Below are 7,543 nucleotides of genomic sequence, written 5' to 3'. Positions count from 1 at the left end.
TATATATATATATATATATATATATATATATATATATATATATATATATATATATATATATATACCAATGACTGAGCAGAAAACAAATAATTAGTAAGTAAATAAGATAAAAATAAAATTTGGAAACTAATTTAGCTAATTATTAGAAATAATTTCAGGCATGTGGGAAAAATACGATTTTAAAGCATATGTTTCTAAATGCAAGGCTAACAAAATTAGAAATTAGAATGTGAAAATAAAAATATGACTTTCTATATAATAATATAACGATTTAGTAGTAATTGGATATCATTAGGACCGACAATTGAGCCGGACCTTACCGAAGCCCCATGGCTCGGCCGGATTATATTTGAGCCGAGCCTGTATTTTAGTGAGCCAGGCCGAGTCCGAGCCATTTTAGTAAATTCGATTTATTTATGAGTCTAGTTTGAGCCTACTATGGCTCAATCCGAATAAGGCCCAATTATTTAGCTTTAATAAAAAAATATAATATATTACGACTGTATAAGATTATTTTATTTTGCAAAATAAAAGGAATTAAGTAGTAGCGGTGGCAATAATATGAATCAAATACAAAATACCCACCGAAATCCAATTGATGAAATTTATCATCGAGATTTGAGAATATCAAACGTTTCCAATAGTAAGAGTTACTAATCTTTTTTTTTTTTTTACTTATTTCAATCTTGTTTTTTAGTTTTTGCAATAACTTGATGTTGTAAACATCGTTTAGGGTTTTTTTGGATTGGCTTCAATAGAGGTAAATCTTGTTTCACTTGTTTTTATAATATTTTTTTTACTCATTACAATTATATAGTAATGGGGCTGAAACCCGAAACCTGAAAAAATACATGAGTCGAGTTTAAGCCTATACTAATTATGAGGCCCGATTGTCTGTGAGTTTGAGCCTATAATAACGAGGCCCGATGGTATGTGAGCTTGAGCCAACCCAAACTTAGCTTATATGGCCCGGTTGCCAAAAACCACAAGATTAGTGTAATTCATACGTAATTCAATCAAAATACAAATCTGGTAATGACTGATCATTAGATTAGTCAATTTGTCCTAATTTAAATATCAATCAACATGATTTTCTACGCAAAAAAAATATGTTAACAATCACACAATATTGTAATCTTGCATTTATTATATTATAAATATCTCCAATTAGTATTTTATTTATCACAATCAATGCATTGTAATTTAATACTAACTATATAGATATAGATTATTTATTCAGATTGGTATTTGTTTTTCTATTTAATGTTTCATATTTCAAAATCAAGTGTTTGTATAAGATTACATTATTAAAAAAAAATCAGACGGAAAAATAAAAAGAATAAAATTAATAAACATTTATAGAGAGAAATTGAGAACATATTTTTTGATGATTTGTTTCCACCAATCAATGATGACTTATTTTTTAATGATTTATTTTCACCAATCAATTTGCCATATGGGGTGAAATTGAGGACATGTCATCAATTGAAATTATTAAATGTCAAGCAATTGAGGGTGTAATTAATCTTTTATATATTATACTAGTAACTCAGTCGTGCGATGCACGGGGATTAATTCAAAAAATCAAAATGAGTTAATGTAGAAACCAACGAATACAAATAAGTCGAGAATGTAAAGAATACAATCGAACAAAAAGTAACAAATTTTTATCTTAATTTATCAATAAAAAGTCTCCATAAAAAATAAACTGACAATGTTCTAATCACCATCCACGTTAAAATGTAGCAAATAACTCCCGGACAGAAATCAAAGCGATGTACCAGTCTTGCACATGAATTCGAATGTTGTTAAAGAAGACCACGAAACTACAATCAGATCTACGATCAAAGGACGAATAACCTGTTATTTTTCATCATTTCCAATGTATAAGTTGAAGAAATTACATAGATAAAGAATACTAATATATATGTGAGCATATAAAGAAAATACTTGATTATTCAAGTGGAAATATATTACATGCTGGAAATAAAATTGAACATACATCGTTGAAATAATAAATAAATATGATCATGTTATCGATAAATGATGTTTGTCAATGTGTACCTTTATATTCTTTGAAATATTTCTTTGTACACGACGTTGCTAGTAACACTGGACAACTCACTGGATTCGCCCATGATTAAAATATTTATTCCAGATCTACTCTTCACTCAAGACAACGATACATACAATTGACCATGACTAAAAACAGACCTTGGAAGGTATAGTCTAACGTGCGAAAGAGTTTGGTTTTGACTTTTGTTGATTGTCATGGAAAATGAAATAATCATCGGATATTATCGTCTTTGAAATTTAAATGCCAATGTGGAATTCGAAGATATCAAAGTCATCCAAGGAATAAATACCATGTCACCAACATTCTTACCGAACAATACCTTGCAACTAATCACGCGCATGCCCAATCTTTCAACTTGGAGACGAGTTATATTGCACAAACCTCTCGCATGGTCGATATTCCTAATGAGCATGACGAAAAGGCCTTTCTTTAATTTCAGCTCGTGCGGGAGAAGACCGGAGCACGATATTGTATTGAGAAACTCGGTCGAGTATATTTCTGCATTAATCTCGGAACTTGCTTCGTCCACTCATAGACTGTCAGACCTCAGGTAAACCTTTTTTCTCTTCTTCAAGTAGTGACAATAGATAATCGTTCACATATAAAACACTCTCATTTGTAGGCCCCCGAATAGCCCTCCCCTAAAAGAAATCAGGATTGGCAATGTTATTCAGCAAATCCGGATACACGAACTGCAGTAGCTCTGGAAAAGCATCCTCCGAATCTCGAATCAGCATGTCCTCGGGAATTTCAACCAAGGCTTCACCATCATTATAATATACAGCTTCTCCATTTCCAATTCTCAGAATCCATTCGGAAAACTCTCGTATTTCCTCTTCATTAGATGAAGATGCGTTCGACTGAAGCCCCATGTTCTTGTGCAACCTCATGACACGACATTCTTTACACAATGGTGATGAATTGATTGTAGCATGTACCATGTCTTGCCTCGATGCTTTAAGTACAACAGGTAATATTTTTCTAAAGTCTCCACCAAAAACGATCGCCTTACCACAAAAATATTTTTTCGAATTCAAAATCAATCGCATGGTTCTGTCCAATGCTTCAAAACAAAATCTATGCATCATTGGCACCTCATCGCATATAATAAGTTTTGCTTCAATCAACAACTCTTTTTGAAGACTTTGTTGTTTGATGCTCCAAGTGGAGCTTTCATGCACAATTATTGGGTCCAAATCTAGAATGTGTTGTTTTACCACCCGGAAGGAGCAATGAAGCAATAACGCTCGAGGCAACATTAATGACAATGCCCTTCTCAAAACGAACAACAACGGAAAGTGTGTTCCAAATAAATGTCTTCCCGGTGCCCCCATGGTCGTACTGGAAAAACATACCTCCAATGTTCTTCGACACTGCATCCATGATTGTGTTGTAAACTTTTTTCTGGTCAGGTGTTATCGACGATAAATTTTTTTTATGTACGGCATGCATTTCCGAGACGTCGTAATCCAATTCATCAAGTATTAACCTATTCTTTGTGTCGTCTAGCGTTGACTGTATCGGTACAGACATAGGGGCATAATTACGTAAACTCTTACCATTGCTCTGCACAATTTTCTCAATCTCAATGAGGGCGTCATTCTTCAAGATGTCCTCCGATAATGTTAACGCTGCAGAAATCTATATATTATATAAAAAGAGGATATATGCCCTCTTTGAATGACATGTGCCAAATTCCTATGTCATTTTCTCAAATCGTTTAATTGGCGCGCAATGATGATGTATAATATTTCAATTGCTTATTAGGCATTTTAACATTTACACGTTCATTTAAACCTTACCACATATACATATTTTCTCATGAATTTTATTTTTTAAAAAGTCAAAAAAACATTATTTTACTTAACTAATTTTCCAAAAAAGTAATATGCCGAATCTATTTTTTCTTTTTTTCTTTTTTTGCAGTATTTATTTAAATTTTTTATTTTAAATAATTGTGTTAGTAAATTTTTGTGTTTAGAATATATATATATATATATATATATATATATATATATATATATATATATATATATATATATATATTAAATTCAAAATATATTATCTTTTTTAATATTTAAATTTTTCGAAATATACTTTCCGCCTATATTTTTTGAACACGGGGATTTTTTGAGCTCAACAACGCGATATATAATATGAGTAATATGAGAAAATGCGTTTCCTTTAATAAACTCAAAAGGTTGGTAACATGCAAATTAATATTACTAGAATTTCACTCGTGCGATGCACATGAATAATTTAAATACCAATACCAATACCAATACCAATACCAATATCAATACCAATACAAATACCAATATCAATACCAATACCAATACCAATACCAATACCAATACCAATATCAATACCAATACCAATACCAATACCAATATCAATATCAATACCAATATCAATACTAATACTACTACTAATACTATTATTCATACTAACACTATAGTAATACTAATAGTAATACCAATGGCTGCTAATACTAATGCTAATATAAGTACTAATATTAACTATAATACTAATATTAATATTAACACTAATAATACCCATACTCATATTCATATTCATGCTCTTGCTCATGATCATACTCATACTAATACTCATACTCTTACCCATACTCATACTCATACTCATACTCATACTCATACTCGTATTCATACTAAACAAATATTAATATTAATACTAATACCCATACCCATACTCATTCTAATACTAATATTCATGCTAAAACTCATACTAATACTAATACTCATACTCATACTCATACTCATACTCATATGAATACTAATACGAATACTAACACTGATACTAATATTGATAGTAATACTGATACTTATATTGCTACTCATACTAATAGCCATAGTGATATTGATATTGATATTGATACTAATATTGATATAATGATATTGATAGTGATACTGATATTGATATTGATATTGATATTGATATTAATATTGATATACTGATATTAATATTAATGAGTGAATTGCATTTAGTACCCTATGAAATTTGTAACAACACGATTCGCCCCTGTCATAAAAAAATTAAAAAATACCCCATACTTATTAGTCAAAGGCGAAAACCCCACTCGGAGCTGAATCGTGCAGCTCACTCGCCGCGTGTGCGATTGTGTCTTCCCTTTTTTTATGAAATGACAAAAATACCCCGTGGTTTTTTGGAATTAAAAAAGTCTAGCCCTTAAGCATATAGTTTTGAAAGTTAAGGAACTAAGTTGAATTTTTTTTAAATGCAGGGGTTAAATTGCAATTTTCCATAACTTAATTAAAATCCTAAACCCTATCCCCTAATTTATTTCATCGTCTTCTCTTTTTCCTCTCCAAATTTTCTGGACCTCGAGAATTGCAAGGATTAGCTTAGGAAGGCCGAGGAGAGAGAGGGGTTGAGTAATGTTTGTGTTTGTGGGCAGCTGAATTGGGGTGGTTGTGGACGACGGATCTGCAAAAGTTGGTGTTGTGGCGTTGGAAATGTCGGATGGAAGGTGATATGCCTAATTGGGCCAACCCAATGGGCCTACAATTTATTTACCTACTGGGCCACGAGCCCATTATTGAAGATCATTACCACCGAGGCTCAATCACCTTCAAATAAGGTTTGGGCCCAACAATCAATTAAGGTATAAATAGAGGTTTTAACTCATTCCTTAAGGTGCGCCTTATTCTCAAGACAATTCTACAATTCATATTCTCTCAACTACTTCTACTATCCGCACGTCTGACTTGAGCGTCGGAGGGGTTTCCGCCGGATCAACCCCCGGCTTAGTTCATGTGTTCTCTGTTCGCAGGTATCTCAGGACCATCTAGTACGTGAGCAGTGATTCACTTAGCTCTCTGATACGCGTAAAACCTACGTATGAAAAATCGCAAGTGTACAGTATCGCGTTTTGTAGAATAGTGAATTCCAGATATCGATCCAAAAGGAATTAAGTTCCTAAATCTACCAAGTAGCGTAATTATACTATCCTAAACTTTATCTAGACGGGAGAAAAATATGGAAGATGACATGAAGCCAAAAGGAAACAAAAATAATAAAAACAACGGTCTGCCAGGATAAGCGAGGAATTCCGACGTGTGATGGCTTCTAGGGTAAAATCCACCAGTATACTATCGATAAAGATCTACAAATCCGAATCTAATGTCAATTCTATGTTCGCTAACCCAGACTCTAAGATACCCTAACCCCCGTCTCCAGTGTAGTTAGAGTCTACCCACAGGTCCGACGTCTCCGTTCAGAACCTGATATTAAGAGAGCATTTAGGTCAAGTCCTTAAGGGTTACCCGAGGTGCATCACGTCTCCATTTCCACAACCTGAGCTATGTTTTCCTAAAATCAAATGAGAAATCCTCTCTCGAGTTCATTCCCATTTACAATCAATTCAATTGTTGGCCAAACAATCGAAAGCATTTAATACAGGAAAACATAAACAAAATCAAAGAACGACAAATAGATCACATATCTGGAAATCAAAATCAATATATACAAGGATTCATTTCCCTAAAAGAAAATGCTCAGTTCATTACAAACATAGCATCAAAATGAAGAACACGAGAAATCATAAACTAAACGTAAAAAAAAGCTTATGAAAAACCCGAGTCGAAACCCTCGTCGAAGCTTCCCGCGAAGAGCTGGCGACAACCGAAGAAAAACCAAAGAAGAGGTCGAGAGGGAGTCGAGAGTTTTTCGAGAGGTTGAAAAATGAAAAGGAGACCTTCTATTTATAGTGAGATATCAAAGAAAAATATCTAGTCTCGATTTATGTGCCCAGATCGCGATTTGGGCTTCTTGGATCGCGATCTAGCAACCTCGAAAATTGCGCACCGCCTTCTCAGATCGCGATCCAGGAAGTGCGGATCGCGATCTGCCCCAATTTTTCGCTGCTACTGGAATTTGCCACCAGATCGCGATCCGGTGGTTCTGGATCGCGATCTGGCCTCTGCATCAACTTCAAACACTGTTTTCACCATTTTTCAGCCCGAATTTGACAATTATGCATTTCACAAAAGTTGTAGCCCTTAAAGTTGGCTTTATAAATCCACTTGAATCAGCTCAATCGGAGGTTGTATGAGGAAGTTATTCTTGAAATACCAAACACTTCCACAATCCGCGAGAATGCACTTTTGCACGTGTTTGGTTTGGTTTGGTTCTCGGCTTCGCTTCCAAAATCGTTTCGAATCGGCAAAAATAGCTTCTCTTTATCTAAAATAGAAATAAAACAAGAAACGCATAATATATACAAATAAAGCCGAAAACTCGGACGAACGAAGACCAAAACTCGAAGATTCGATAAGTAAAAGTTGTGCAAAACGAACACTTATCACTCTCTCAGCTCATCATACCTCACTTATTTAAGGTGATCTATTTATAGCATCATCATAATGGCGTCGTCTATGGGAAGGCATACAAGATCACGTAGTGCGCATGATGTCCCTAAGTCATCTA

The sequence above is a fragment of the Erythranthe guttata genome, chromosome 14 (genome assembly GCF_056151865.1).
Source record: "Erythranthe guttata isolate IM_541 chromosome 14, IM_541, whole genome shotgun sequence".
Lineage (NCBI taxonomy): Eukaryota > Viridiplantae > Streptophyta > Magnoliopsida > Lamiales > Phrymaceae > Erythranthe > Erythranthe guttata.
The sequence above is the reverse complement of the archived record's forward strand: the minus strand, read 5'-3'. Positions refer to the sequence as shown.